Source organism: Terrapene carolina, unplaced genomic scaffold (genome assembly GCF_002925995.2).
Source record: "Terrapene carolina triunguis isolate 2854851 unplaced genomic scaffold, T_m_triunguis-2.0 Scaffold85, whole genome shotgun sequence".
In the NCBI taxonomy this organism is placed as follows: Eukaryota; Metazoa; Chordata; order Testudines; family Emydidae; genus Terrapene; species Terrapene triunguis.
In genome coordinates this window covers 20510661-20526029 of record NW_020664436.1, presented here as the reverse complement: position 1 = coordinate 20526029, position 15369 = coordinate 20510661, and the positions used below count along the sequence as shown (strand labels likewise).

The 15369-nt window shown below is 49.9% G+C and overlaps 1 protein-coding gene across 1 annotated transcript in view; it reads right to left on the bottom strand.

Moving 5' to 3' along the window:
* The window catches only part of GNG4 (G protein subunit gamma 4), a 36589-nt gene extending 21895 nt beyond the window's left edge, over positions 1–14694 (bottom strand). The window contains exon 1 of the mRNA XM_026649569.2: positions 14611–14694. The gene's annotated coding sequence lies outside the window, so the exon portion shown is untranslated. The remainder of the gene's footprint in view (positions 1–14610) is intronic.
* Positions 14695–15369: the final 675 nt, after the last annotated feature.

Here is a 15369-nt window from a genome sequence, read left to right as displayed (position 1 = left end):
AGTTGAATTAAATGGCATGAGCAAACCAGCTAATTCTAGTTCCAACTGTTTTTTCAGAAATTCACTCATCCAACCTGTACAGCAAGACACAGAGTTACAAGCATTACATCACACCATCAGAGCTCACTGGCTGATCATAGCTGGAAGGCACGACACTATTTCTAGCTCTGATTTTGAAAGATATTTAGGCATCTAATGATTCAAATATAGTTGCGTAGGCACTCTTGAAAATCCACTAAGTGCCAAAATACTTTTAAAAATCTGTCCCTAAGCCTTACAGTGGTGTCACACACACACACACACACACACACACCACACCCTTCTCAGTACTCTGAAAAGGCAAGATTTTCTGAAAGCAAGAACTAGTACAGTAGAACAATAGAAACACAGTAATGTTCTTACTTGGTCTATTCCACTATGCTGTTCGGGACATTCAGTGGCTAGGGCCAGAGGTGTCACAGAAGGCTGTAAACCTGGTGTCACAGAAGGCTGTAAACTTTGTTATCTAGTCATGTGTCCAATCTCTCTTTGAACTCCGCTAAAAATTAAACACACTTCTCACCAAGTAACTTCACAGTACGGTTTTCCTCAGTTCCATGTGCACAAAGTTACCAGGCCAATTGCACCTCTGATCACTATTGGTCTCTTCAAGTGGACCCCATTCGGATCTCAAGCCTCTAGAATCACAGAATCATAGAATATCAGAGTTGGAAGGGACCTCAGGTCATCTAGTCCAACCCCCTGCTCAAAGCAGGACCAATCCCCAACTAATCCCCAGCTATCACCTGTGTTAGGGTGAAATCACATGATTCTTCACATTCAGACTGGGCTTTGGACTGCATCCCCTGGCATTAACCATGATTATCTCAGCATATCTGACAGACTCAGACCCTTTAGTTCTGTTTCCTCAGGGAGCAATGACTGGTATCCAGTAACCAAACAGCCTCCTTAAAGCAAAGTATTATTTTATTTAGAAAAAAAAATGCTAGAGAATACAGACTTTAAAACAATAAACCATCTTCATTTACAGTCATATAGACAGTGCTTTGAAGTTGAGGCTTGGGCTGGAGCTCAGGAACTGAAGCCTGGGGGGGGGAAGAGGAGCTGTTGTGGGCTTGAGAGAGAGTGTTCCAGCCCGAGCTGCAACTTCTACTCCTGGGGGAATTCTGTGCTAAAAAATTAAAAATTCTATGCACAATATTTTAAAATTCTGCAAATTTTATTTGTCAAAATAAGACTATATAATAATGCCAGTTTCAATTATTTTGGTAATTTATTTCAAAATACCTGTCAGCAAGTATGTCTGTGACAATACAGACTCACACAAATATTTCCCCAGGAGTAGAGAGTTAAAGAAATCCCCATGACAACCCAGTTCCTGCTTCTCTTCGCCCTCCCCCGCAGAGCCCAGCCAGGGACGGACGGATGGTCCCCCCCCAGCTGTGGGGCCCCCTGGGTCCAGACACTCACATCCTCTGCTCCCCCCCGAGGCCAGCCACACACACCCCCGGCCCAGCCACTCACACAGCCCCCCCCCAGAGCCCAGCTGCTCCCCTCCCAGCCAGACACTCAGAGACCCTACCCTCCTAGAGCCCAGGGATCCAGAGGAAGAAACAGCCTGCAGCTGAGTCCCACGCTTGCACGGAGTTTCCTGTGCACCGCTGCCTCCTTCCTTCAGGGCGTGCTGGGAACTGCAAGTGCTAGGAACCCTTCAGTTCCCTCCCCTTGACCTTGTCTTCTATTTGCAAGCTGGGCTCTGCCCCTAGTGGCAGCCAATATCTCTGCAGCCCATTTCTGTGGGGAGGAAAGGAAATTTTGCACACACAACATTAATTTCCGCAAAATCCTGCATTGCGCAGTGGCTCAGAATTCCCCCAGGAGTAAACTTCAAAGAACGGCCTACATAGCTATTTTTAAAGAGCAAGCATGAGTCCCGCTAGCCCAAGTCTGTTGACCTGGGGTGGGAGGCTCACTCCAAAGTACTGTGTAGACAGACCCGTACGCTATTCATACCATTATTACTTATCAGTATTTTTAGACTATGCAGTAGCTCCATGTCCACCATATCATGTTTATGTTGTCTCCCGTGCCCTGATGTAAATAATCTAGGTCTCTATAGCTCTGTTAGTGTGGTCAGCTGACATTTTTGATATAGCCTTTTTCAGTCAAGAGGATGTTTTGTTGGTTAGCATATCACATCAAGCAGCTGTTCCCCAATGCCTTCCTTCTGACATGCTGTAGGGGGCTCCTGGGAGCTCCATGATAACATTCTGCCATCCACCTGAAGGGGATTTAGGGATTATTTTTCTGCCTCATACAGAGTTTACTCCCTTTCTGGATGCTGCTAACTCATCCTTGCCAAAGATGACTAATCTCTGGTGCTTCTGAAGAGCTTTTTTTTCTTTTTAGGGATCAAATTGTACCAAATGGTGCTTCAAAGGCCAAATTCTGCTCTGATGTTAGTAGGAATTGGACAAATATTTGAGGGTAAAATTTGGCCCTCCATGTTTTTTGGGGCACCATGCACACTTACAGAGCTCGATAAATACTTCTTATTCAGTAATTTTATACCATGCTGTCTCTATATTTTAACAAACAAGGAAAATTTAGCTGGTCAACTCTTCATTGCCAGGGCTTTGTCATTTTAAATATGCAGCACCACTGGTTTTCAGATAAGCTATATTAAAAAAAAGGAAGATTTGAAGCCATTGTACAAAATTTTCCTCTGCTTCAGAATATAATCTTAAACCAAGTGAGTGTGCTACAGAACTAGATCTAAGAAGCCATCTATTTACTTATGTCTTCTTGCAGCAACTGAGATTGGTTGGGCTGGAATTATTAAAGATCACGTAGGATAATCTTAAGAGTTTGGGAGCTGTGGCTTTCCTTCAGAGGCCCATAACTTTACTGTCTTCAACGCTACATCCGTGGTGTCCTTAGGATTTCTTTTCTCAAATCAGTTCTATAATTTATTGGGCCATGCAGAAGACTAGGACTAAGCCCAGTCATGCCAACTTTTTTTCATACAAGTAGTCCTGTTGATTTCAATGGGACTGGCCAGTGGCCATATGAGTTAAGATTATTCATACGGATAATGATTTGCAACTCAGGCCCAACACTGCAAGGAAGTCCCTATTGCATTAGGACAATGAACAGCCAAACCTAGAATCTTGCAGTTGTTTGATATAGGATAAACATACTGAAGGACTCACTGAAACGAGAGTTATGTCTGCAACAGCAGACCTTCTATTATATACAACAGAAGCTTGACAAAAATATGTAAATCCGAAATCACACTATAATATTCGCTATCTATGCTATCGCCACAGTCTATACCATACATCCTTCCCTGCGCCCTGTGCACAGAGGTGGGAGGGACACCTCCCTGTAAGCTGGGTCTTACTCGGACGCCACTTTCCTGAAATTATTCTGTACATAGGATAAGACAGAATTCTTCTACTGTCTCCCCTTCTCCATGGTTACATGTGACAAAACTGCCTAGCATTAAACTCCCCACCTGCTAAGGCACAGCTAACTGGCACCACTGTTAACTGCCCACAGCAGAGGTAAAGGATATGCATAGCAGGACCACGCTATTAGCACTGAGAGAGAGTATCATTTTCTTACCATGTAGTAACTTCCAAAACCATCACTACAGAGGGGTTGCAGAATGCAAACAGGAATGTTTCTCAGACTCATGCTTGTACCATCATTGATCCTAAATGTGGCAAGATGGTGGCAAAGAGATGTTACTTACCTTGCATGATAACTGAAGTTCTTTGAGATGTTTTGTCCCTATGGATGCTCCACTTCAGCATGTGCATGCACTCTTGATCGGGGCTTTTGCCAGCAATGTCCACTAGTCTGTGCCTGTGCCCTACTCATGCCCGGTGTGAGTATATATAGGGAATAGTGGGCCCACTGCCACTCCAGTTCCTTCTCAACCCTGAAGTCCAAGAATGACTCTGAAGCAGAGTGGAAGGAGGGTGGGTAATGGAGCATCCATAGGGACAAAACATCTCAAAGAACTCCGGTTATTGTACGAGATAAGTAACCTCCTCTTTGAGAAATTGTTCCTATGGGAGCTCCACTTCAGGAGATTCCTGAGCAGAACCTCTATTATGGAAGAGTGTGCTGAAGAGGCAGATTCATAACAGAACATAGAAAAGTGATACCAAAAACCACATCAGTTCTGGAAGCGTGCACAAGAGTACAGTGCTGTGAAAAAAGCATGCACCAACGATCAAGTAGCAGCTTTACAAATATCCAAGAGGGGTATGTACTTCAGTAAGGCTAAGGAGGTAGACTGGGCACAGGTGGAATGAGCAATCACTCCAGGAGGGCTTTATAACAGGCTTTATAATATGCATCCTGACATCTATTTAACATAAAATGGCCATACCAAAGGTCCATATAGCCCAGTATCCTGTCTTCCGACAGTGGCCAATGCCAGGTGCCCCAGAGGGAATGAACAGAACAGGTAATCATCAAGTGATCTATCCCGTCATCCATTCCCAGGTTCTATTTATTATTATAGTCTTTACAGATCAGGTGCCTTCATTCGTTCCGTGATAGAGATTAAAAGTCTAAGAGAAGCCCTGAAGGGCTCAGTCCTGTTGAGGTAAAAAGCAAGTCTTGCATCTAGTGATTGGAGACTAGCCTGCCTCTAAGAGTGACCCTTGTTTCCTACCTAAGGTATCTTTTTAGAGTTCCACATTATTAAGACATTCATTTAGTGGTGTTTTACCCCAAGTGTCACTCTTAGAGGCAGGCTAGTCTCCAATCACTAGACGCAAGACTTGCTTTTTACCTCAACAGGACTGTGGAGCTCTAAAAAGATACCTTAGGTAGGAAACAAGGGTCCAGACAAAATATCACCATCAGTGATGGATTAGCTAATGGGCCCATGGGGCCCATGCTCCCGGCCAATTAGGGGGCTCCAGAAAGATGGTCACACCACCCCCAGCAGACATCCACTGCAGGGCGGCAGAAGCATGGAGCCCTGGTAGATGCAAAGGATGGGTGGGGCGGGGGAAGCCCCTGCACCCCGATTCCTGCTGCAGCCCCGGGACTGGAGGAGCTCTAGCGGCAGCCTCAGGGCTGGGGGAGCTCTCACTCCCTGCCATGGCCCCGGGCAGTGATGGGGGAACAGAGCTTCTCAGGTCTTGAGGCCATGGGGGGGGAGAAAGGAGCAAACGGGTTGCAGGGCAGCGGGGGGTGGGGTGAGGATGGGGCTGGACTGTGGGTGGAACAGGGGCGGGGAGAAGGGACAGAAAGATGTGGGGCCATGGGTGGGGCCGCAAGCAGGAGTGCGGAGGCCCCCCCTTGCTCTGGCTCAGAGCCCCACAAAACCTTAATCTACCTCTGCCACCTTTCCATGATAAAATACTATGTATGGTGAGTACCCACTAGGGCCCCTAGCTCTCTTACCCTCACAGCCAAGGTGATATCTGTAAAGAACAAAGTCTTGAAAGAGAGACGAAGGAGGGAACAGCTATACATAGGTTCAAATGGGGGTTTTCTCAGCACATTTAGAACTATGTTGAGGTTCCATGGAGGACTATGTTCCTTGAGAGTAGGAAAAAGGTTAAACAGGCCTTTAATGAACCTTGCAGTAGTTGGGTGAGTGAAGACTGAAAACCCTTCAATGGGATGGCAGGGTGAACAGCTGTAAAGGCAGCTAGGTGAACCTAAACTTAGCTCAGAGATAACCCGGTGGTTTTCAAATTTTGCAGACTAGAGAATGCTGGAAAAGTGAGACTCAAGGAGGTATAGCACAGAGTCTGAAAAGATTTTCACTTTTTACAGGTAGGTTTTCCTTGTAGGGGATTTTCTACTATTGAACAGTACTGTTTGGAGGTCTGGAGATCAGTCCTTTCCTATGCCACAGAGGCATCGAGTAGCCATGCACTGAGGTTAAGTGACAAGAGATGGCAGCGAGTCATGGTCCCTGACTCCTGGGTAAGGAGACCTGCTGTCAGAGGAAAGTGGAGAGGTGGGTTGCAGGGACAGTCAAAGGAACTCTGGAAACCATACTTGGCTCGGTCATGGTGATGCTATGAGGATGGCCACTGACATGGGCGGGGAGTTGTATGGACCCATGGTGCCTGGGCACCAGGAATATTCCTGGTGCCCAGGCACCACGGGCCCGGCTCCAGCACTGTCTGAGGCAGGTACTGGTCTCTCCCTCAGCCCGTCTTCCGCCCCTGGGCGCGCTCCCCCCACATCCCCCGGGCCATTTAAAACAGCCCGGGGCCCCCCCACTCACCACTGGCAGTGCAGCGGAGCTGAGCGACTTCCTGCCTGCTCACTTCACGTGTCTGCTGGCCCCTCCCTGCACCCCCTGGGCGGGGTGGTCTGTGACCCACCCCAAGTGCCCCAGTGGCCAGTGGGAAGCTGCGGGGGGCAGTGCCTGGGGGTAGCAGCAGATGGAGACTCCTGGCCGCCCTGCCTAGGAACCCCAGGTAAGCACTGCACCCCCCCATCCGCTCCCAGAGCCTGCACCCCCCCGTTGGCCCCCAAACTCCCTCCCAGAGCCTGCATCTCCCAATTTGGCCAGTAGCGTAGCTAATGGGGTGCAGGGGAAGCAGCCACTTCCCCTTAGCACATTTTCCAAAAGCAGAGCCCACTCTCCGCTCTGAAGCTTGGTCTGCCTGGCGGCGCTGGGCTCCTGCAGGTAAGGGGGGGCAGCACGCCTGGAGGAGCCATGGGGCGGGGGCGGCACGGCCGGAGGAGCGAGGGGGGCGCAGCATGGCGGCCCGCAACTCCCCCCCCCGCTGCAGACAACTTTGATGCACTGACCGGGTCCCGGGGCACCCCCGGGGCCAGGAGGGTCTCCCCCGCCTCCTCGCGGCAGCCACACCGGGTGGACCCACGGCCGGTCACTCCCAGCAGGAGCCTCGGCGCTGCCCTCGGCTCACCGGAATAAATCTCCCCCGAGGAGGGGAGAGCGCTTCCTCCCTCCCGCCGCGGCCTGTCAGCGCGACCCGCCCACAGCCAGGCTCCGCCAGCAGCCCCGGACAGGGCAGCGCCCCCGGGCTGAGCGGGTGAGCCGGGCTGCAGCTCGCTCAGACCGCGCCTGGCGGGACTCGCTGCCTTCTGCCCCCACCCCCCCAAGGGGTAGCGCCAGCGCTGAGCCTGGGCTGGTGCTGCTCGCGGCGAGCCCCTCCGAGGCAGTGACAGCGGGGTTTGCTGCTCTCTGCTGCTGGCTGAGCCGGGCCTAGTGGCCGGGCCCCAGAAAGAAGCAGCGGAAGGGCAGGCAGTGGACTCCCAGGCTCTCCTGGTCCCGGTCGCAGCTCCAGCCCCCTCTGCACAGAGAGCCCCGGGACCCCAGCCCACGGCACTCTCATCCCCGGTAACCCCTCCCCAAGCTCCATACCCCGTGTACCTCTCCCATGTACCCCGTGGCCCTGCCTTTCCCTCCCCTTCACCTCCCCTCATACCCCCATCCTCTGCCACTCTCCCTACATCCTCCCCTCAAGTCAAACCCTCTGTCCCCCCTCCTTCCATATCCTCTCCTTCACCTCCCCTCGTACCCCCGCCCTCTGCCACTCTCCCTCCACATCCTCCCCTTCACCTCCCCTCAACCCCCCTGTCCTCTGCCAGCCTTCCTCTACAGCCATGGGGGCGGGGGGCAGCGCAGCCGGAGGAGCGAGAGGGGGCACAGCATGGCCGCAGTGTGGCCGGAGCCAGCCAAGGGGGGGGCACGGCGTGGCTGGAGGAGCCAGGGGGCGTGGCCAGAGAAGGAGCCAGGGGGGCACCTTTTTTATGTTTGCTCCCCCTGCTCTTAGAACCTGGCTACGCCACTGCATTTGGCCCCCAAACTCCCACCCCCAGCCCAGAGCCTACACCCAAACTGCCTCCCAGAGCCTGCACCCCAGCCCTCCGCACTGATACCAGACACCTCTGTGTTCTTGGGGAACCAGGGTGCAGTATCCAACCTGACTCATGAAAGACACCCCCCCCGCAGCCTCTGCTTAAACCAAAACCCATCAGAGGGGAAAAAAACTTGCAGAGAGCAGTGAAGGGCGTTGGGAGACACACCTAGACCCCTCCTGACAAGGGTGACAAGATTACGACATCTCCTTTAGCATCCAGAATGGAGAGCAGAGACAACACCCCTAGCCTCATCTGCATGAAAGATGGGACAGGGAGACATCTCAATTTACATACAGAATGGAGAACAGAGAACCACACTGAATTCTGGGACCAGAAAAAGCAGGGAAGCACTGCATCCTGGGAATCTCTGCTCCAGATGCTAATGAACCTATGTCTGCACACACCCAGCTCAGCAATTATCAGACCAATTCTAGTAATGAATCCTTAATTGATATCCAAATACTAAAGCAGCCTAGTTGCATTGTGAGCTCCCTGGAAAAAAACACCACCCATAGCCAAGAGTGATCAGCTCCTCTTGTCTAGCCTAAAGAAAACACTTGAGTCATCAGCTTACCTATAAACAAATCTAGTGTTCTCCCTTGAACCATTGTATTTTCTCTACAAAAATCCCTACTCACCCTCTAGTCAGGGTTCTGATGCTTAGATCCAAACTATGCATCAGTTCCACTGGGACTCCATCTTCTCCTGATGGATCGTGCTGGGGGCTCTGCCTGTCTCCAGCATTCAGGACCCTCCACTACCACCATTACCTGGGAACCCCCACCAGTTCAAGCCTCATGGAGTGGGTGAGATTCCACCCCCTTCTCTCTCTCTGTTTTCCTTTCTACCTTAGGTATTAACCTTTAATAATGTATGTTATGTTGGTTTAGCCCTCCTTGTGTAGTTATCACTATTATTCAATAAATAACTTTTATGGTTAAGTTGGTTGCTTCTCTCTCTCTTGCTGAACTTTACTCTTCTGTGTTTTTAGCTTCCCCCATTCACTCTACAGCAACGCTCCTTTTACCTAAGCTAAAGATCCCTGCAGTGCCCAAAATACTGTGGGGTTTGCTCATCAAGTAGCAGAGGGGTAGCCGTGTTAGTCTGGATCTGTAAAAAGCAACAGAGTCCTGTGGCACCTTTAAGACTAACAGATGTATTGGAGCATAAGCTTTTGTGGGTGAATGCCCACTTCGTCGGAATGCCCACTTCGTCGACGAAGTGGGCATTCACCCACGAAAGCTTATGCTCCAATACATCTGTTAGTCTTAAAGGTGCCACAGGACTCTCTGTTGCTTTCATCAAGTAGGTTACTGCTAGTACAATTGTGTTGGGGGAGTGGGGATAGGGACGTGCTGAATCTGGGACACATAAGGGTAACAGCTTGAAAGTGCTGCTTCCTCCAGTCCATGGAGCCCAGGGGCATATAAGGGGTCAGCTTGACAGTGCTGATTGACCCGATCTGCTCAGACTTGCTCTGTTAATGTATGTGTGGGTGTTCATCCAGTTCTGGGGCTGGAGTAACCCAGCCCTAGGGACCCTAGGTCCTGCAGGATAGCTCCATTGGGAGGGGACTTGCAGAAGGGAGAAGTAGAGCTCCGTATGAACACACAAGTGACACAGGCAGTACATTGATAGGATTACAGAATCCCCTTCCCCAGAAAAGTAACCCGAATAAATGAGCATACTCCAAAGTAAGGGGCAAATCTGGTAACAGCACTCCCTCCCAGAGCCTGCACCCCCACCCCTTGCACAAGCCCAGAGCCTACACCCAAACTCCGTCCCAGAGTCTGCACCCCTCACCCCCCCCGTACTCCTACCCCTACCCAGAGCCTGCACCCAAACTCCATCCCGAGTCTGCACCCCAGACCCCCCTCCCCCACCCAAACTCCCTCCCAGAGCCCAACCTCTCAGCTGTCCTGCACCCCAATCCCCTGCCCCAGCCCAGGGCCTGCACCCCAGACCTCCTCCCCCCCACCCAAACTCCCTCCCAGAGCCTTAGGCAGGTGGGGGGGGGCAGAGTTTGGGTGGGGGTGGAGTTTGAGTGGGTGGGTTCTGGGCACCACCAAAATTTCTACAAACCATTGATCTCTCCTGTTTCAACTTGTTCAGGACTTTAAGGAGTAAAGGCATCAGGGGATTCCTGAAGGGATAACTACAGCATCTCCCAGACAGTTCTAACTGCCACCGGCGCCGACTTTGTTCTTTCCCAGGCGGCTGCTTGACCCCCGCTCCCCCACAGGTCCTGCTCCTACTCCACCCTGTCTCTTCCCACTCCCGCCCCTGAATGTTCCTGCCCTCACTCCTCCCTCCTACACCTCCCAGCGCCTCCTGCATGCCACTAAACAGCTGATCCATAGTGGGTGGGAGGTGCTGGGGGTAGCACTTATTGATGGGGCTGCCATTGGGCAGGAGGCACTGGGGGGGGAGAGGAGCTGATGGGGGGCTGCCAGTGGGTGCTAAGCACTCACCATTTTCCCCCCAGGGGTGCTCCAGCCCCCGAGCACCCATGAGTCGGGACCTATGCTGACTGCATCCTCCTCTCAACCAGAACCATCAGCACTTCGCACTGGAAGGCATCACAAACAGATCTATTTCCAGAAGACTCAAGATAAGGCAAATCTTCTGGAATACTGCATCGATGAGCTCTCACTTGTGGTCGTGGCCCAAAAATCTGCTCACAGAGACTGCTACTATGTTCCGTAACCCCAGTAGATAAACCACTGATCTCTCTGTATCCTGTGATACGCATCATTCCATAGTTTTATGGATTCTGTGCATAAGAACTGGGATCTTGCTCCTCCTTGACAATTTACATAATGCATTGCTGCTCTGTTGTCCAACATCAGTCTGATTGAGAGGTCCCGGATATGCTGTAGAAAGCAATGGTAAGTGTAATGGACTGCCCTGAGTTCTAAAATGTTGATATGGAGAGCCATCTCCTGGGGAGTCCCCTTGCCTTGAGCTGTGAAGTTAGTGAAGGTGAGTGACCCAACTTAGCAGAGAGGCATCTGTGGTGATCTTTGGGGGAGGCGGATTTGAGAACAGTACTCCCATACAGACCTTTTTTAGGATTTTTTCCCCCAATTGAGGGAGTTGAGGACCTTCTGGGTATCGATACCTGCTTGGACAGATGGTGTTTTTGGGGTGTGTAGACTGTTTAGTCAGGCTTGAAGATAATGGGGGTGTAATCTTGCCAAGGATGGTATGAATTTACAGGCTGCCACATGGCCTGGGAGCTGAAGGTTTGTGGGCTCTGTTATATTGTAGAAATGAGGCTAGGTATTGTAGCAAACCTGCCTGTGGGTAAGTATGCTCTGGCAATAGTAGAGTCTAGAGGAGCCCCTGTGAAGTTTGTCCATTTTGCGGGTAGGAGCGTAGACTTTCGCATTAAGGCAGAGGCCCAAAGAGCCTTGCTGGATGCTAACTGTCACTCAAGAAATGAGCAACCCTTCAGAAGCTAGCTGGTCAGGTAGGAAAAGAGGATTATCTCCATTTGACCGATATGGGCTGCAACAGCCAAGACAACCTTTGTAGAGATCCTTGGGGCAGTGGAGAGGCTGAAGGGTAGGACCCGGTATTTGGTAATGGTCCCTAGCACCAACGAAACATCTGTGGGAAGAGTGCATGGATATATGAAAATAAGCATCCTGAAGGTCCAGGGAGACAAACCAATCTCCCAATTCCAGAGGGAGAGTTACCATTCTGGCTGCCAGAGTTACCATTCTGAACCACTGCGACAGGAGGTGGGAGGGAGCTAGAGCTGAACTGAACTGAACTGAACGGAGTAGCCTGTTGAAATCACTTCCAGGATCCATCTGTTAGAGGTGATGAGCTGCTAGGAAGGAGTGGACCCATGGGCACTGCTGACAAAAATCTCTGATCAAGAATGCATGGGCACATACACATCCTGAAGTGGAGCATTCACAGCTACAATTACTTAAAGAACAAAACTTCTGATAGCTGAGAAATGTTAGACGGTTGTTTAGAATTGTGGAAGTTCCAAGATATCAGCATCAGAGTATCCCAATGTTTTCCTTTTTTAAAATCAAGATCTCCTAGGGTGACCAGACAGCAAATGTGAAAAATCGGGACAGGAGGTGGGTGGTAATAGATGCCCATGTAAGAAAAAGACCCAAAAATCAGGACTGTCCCTATAAAATTGGGACATCTGGTCACCCTAATATCTCCACTCTGCACCCAGTTCCTCTCAGTATTTTTAACCAGTACTTTATATAGAGTATACATGTGGATATGCCTTTGCCAGTGCAACCCAGTGTCAAAAAAAAAAAAAAATATCCTAAGAATTAAATGATTTTGTTTTATTTTGTTAGGTACTTGAAGGCTTTCCAGCTTGGGTGATCCATAAATAATTAAAATATTTATGGATATGGATAATTCAACAGCAGTGTTTTCATCTTAGGCAACTACTATATCCAATACTACAACTAGCAGCCTCCAGGAATTCCAGGTTTTTCATGCCCTCTATCAGATTCCACCACCTCTGTTTTCAGAACACAAGATCTAAAATATGACTGAATTAATCTACCATTTCACAAGCACAAATTCTTATACAATTCACTTAAAAATCTCATTAAAAATGCAAGGACATGGTTATTTTATTTCATGCTTTCTTTTTGTTCAGTACTTCCATGTTTCCGGTTTCTGTTCCATAGAAGTTTTTTTTTTTTTCATATTCACATTTCAGCTATTTTCACCTCCTACTAATTTTATTAGGCTTCCTATCTGTGTGAGTAACATCTGTTCTTTTCCTCTATAATTATGAAAGTTATTTTATTGTAATGTTTTCTATTTATAGCATTTTTTACATTTTAGTTCCTCTGCATTTTTATTTCATTCCCAACCTTATTTTATCCTTGCATGTTTCCTATAGGAGAAAAAGATGCTGAATTGGTTTTCTATCCTCTTCTCATTTTTGCTGGAGAAAATGGAACACTCACATTGATTATTAATTTCATAAAATAAGACAGTAAAAGTACAACCCAGCCCAAAGAGAGGTAACAATACATCTGCAAAAAGATGCTATTATGTCTAAGGGATGCTGTTAGGCTCAGTTAATTAGTGTATGTAAAGCACTTTGAGACCATACACTGTAAAATGCTATTTAAGGGCCCAATTCTGCAGATACAGAAATTTTACTCATGTAAGTTCTATAATTGACTTAACAGGACTGTTTATGTGAGGTAAAGCTACTGAGACATCTAAGTGTTTTCTAGACTGGATTCTAAATCACAAATAATAGCCCAGGTTGTTGTTTTCTCCCTCCTTTCTTTCTACACTCACAAGAAATGACCCTCCTGGCACAAATCCCAGAGTTATCTTGGTATGTCAAAGAGATGGGTTGGACATTACACAGGCCAGGTTGGGGACATAGTGGAAGGAGTGGAAAAGACAGGTGGATCTGGAAAATCACTGGACAAGCCACAGTTTAAGACTGTTCTAGCTTTTCCACAGGTTCTGAGTAGCCACCATGGCGAGCATGTGCATACATGCCTGGCAGCAAAAAGGCCAACAGAAGCACACTGCCAGGATCCAGAGAACCAGCGCATTGGCATAGATTCTCTGTGCAGATGACCCTAGACTCCCACAAGGTTTAGGTTTGGCCACTCCAGAGGACATCATCTTGTCCCTTATTGTTGTTTTTTACATTAAATTAAAATTCAAGAGAAATAAAATTGCTACGTGTTCACAAGTTCCCTTTTGTAAACAAATATGAAGAGATTAGGTTATTTCAGATTAATTCCTTTTTCAATTTTCATTAGCTTGCAATGAGTTGAAGCTAACAAAAGGCTATCAGAAGCCCAGAATACTTCTCAGAAAGGAACATTTCCAAGTTACCTCTTTGAATTTTCTGTTTTAAGTGCATTATCTTAATCGGTTTGCAAAATGTGGTATAGCTCACAGCACCATGACAATAAAGGAGAGAATGTATGTGCAATACTTGAGGCTTTTTAGATGGTTACTACAAAACAACAGCCACTAGTTGAGAACGATGGGGCCTCCAAACCTACACCGATCTCCGGACAAAATAACAGGACTGCATAAAAATACAAGCTACCTAGTCAATAAATTCACTGACCATCAAACAAGCTCATTTCTATGGAGAAAAGCAAGTAATTGGAAGCGCGCACTAGACTCCAGGCTGGGACTGACTTGTTTACAGGCAACATTTACAGACCAAGGTAAAGAACCGAGAGTGGTGGTGACTAGTCAATTCGCTGTCGCTCACGTTTTCCAACTCGCTATAAACAGGCAAAGATTTCGGATCAGCCTCCCCCCCTCCAATTAAGCACCCCACCCCCCACGGGGGCCGCTATGCCAGCGTCCGCTCGGAAACGCTTCCAGGAGGCCAGCTGAGCCTTTGATGTTTCTGAGGCTGGAGGCGGCTTCTTCCAGCGCTTACATGTTCGTTAGTGCAACGAAAGCAGCTCGCTCCTGCGCGGCCGGCATTTTCCACATGCCCGCCCAGCCCCTGGCAGAACCAACGGCGAATCAGACCCGCTCACCTCGGTAGGACCGGAGACATGGACCCACACCTCCGTCTGCTGCCTCCGCTAGCGCTCCCAGCAACCCCCCAACCACAGCGCGCCGGTCACGGCCCCGGGCAGTGCCGGGGCTGGGAGGATCCCCCCGCCCCACGGAGCTCCCCACCCAAGGCCAAGCGGCTGGGCAGGCTCTCCCGGCGCGGACCGCGCAGCCCCCGCCACTCACCTGCCGGCGTCGCGGAGGCTCGGAGACTGCAGCGCGGCTCACGCCCCAGCAGCCTGGCTCGGGGAGCGGCACATGGCGGGGCTGGCTCCGCACGCCAGCCAGGGGCCCCGCTCAGCGACTCCGGGAGAAGGAGAGGAAGAGGCGGCGGCTCAGCCCCCCGCAACAGCCCCGACTGGCAAGAGGAGGCGCGCGCGCTTCAAGTCCTTCAGGTGCATCAGAGCCGGCGCGGCGCGAGTCAAATCCCAACGGCCTTGGAACCAGTGCGTGCCGCCCACGCGCATCCCAGGCGCTTCCTGGGAAAGTCCATTTTATTGGGAGGGCAGGGGTTGACGTGACAGAAAGTGAGGCGGGGGGAGGGCAGAGCACGTGCTGGTTTAGCCCACTGCGGCCTCTCCCATAGAGGGAGCTGTTAGGGCCCCACTGCTCAGGTTCCTCAAGGTAGGCTGGACCCACTCTTCCCTTCCCATCGGGGTGTTTGTGCACATGCACGCCCTCATTCAGGCATAGGGTGACCAAACAGCAAGAGTGAAAATTGGGACAGGGGGTGGGGGTAATAGGAGCCTATATAAGAAAAAGACCCAAAAATCAGGACTGTCCCTATAAAATCAGGACATCTGGTCACCCTATTTAGGCAGGGCATGCACAGAGGGGGTGTGTGCACATGCACACCCTCATTCAGGCATGGCCTAACTCAAAATCACAGTGCAAGGGCTTTTCATGCCAGCCTGAGTTAACCCATCACCGGGTCCTGAGCAAACA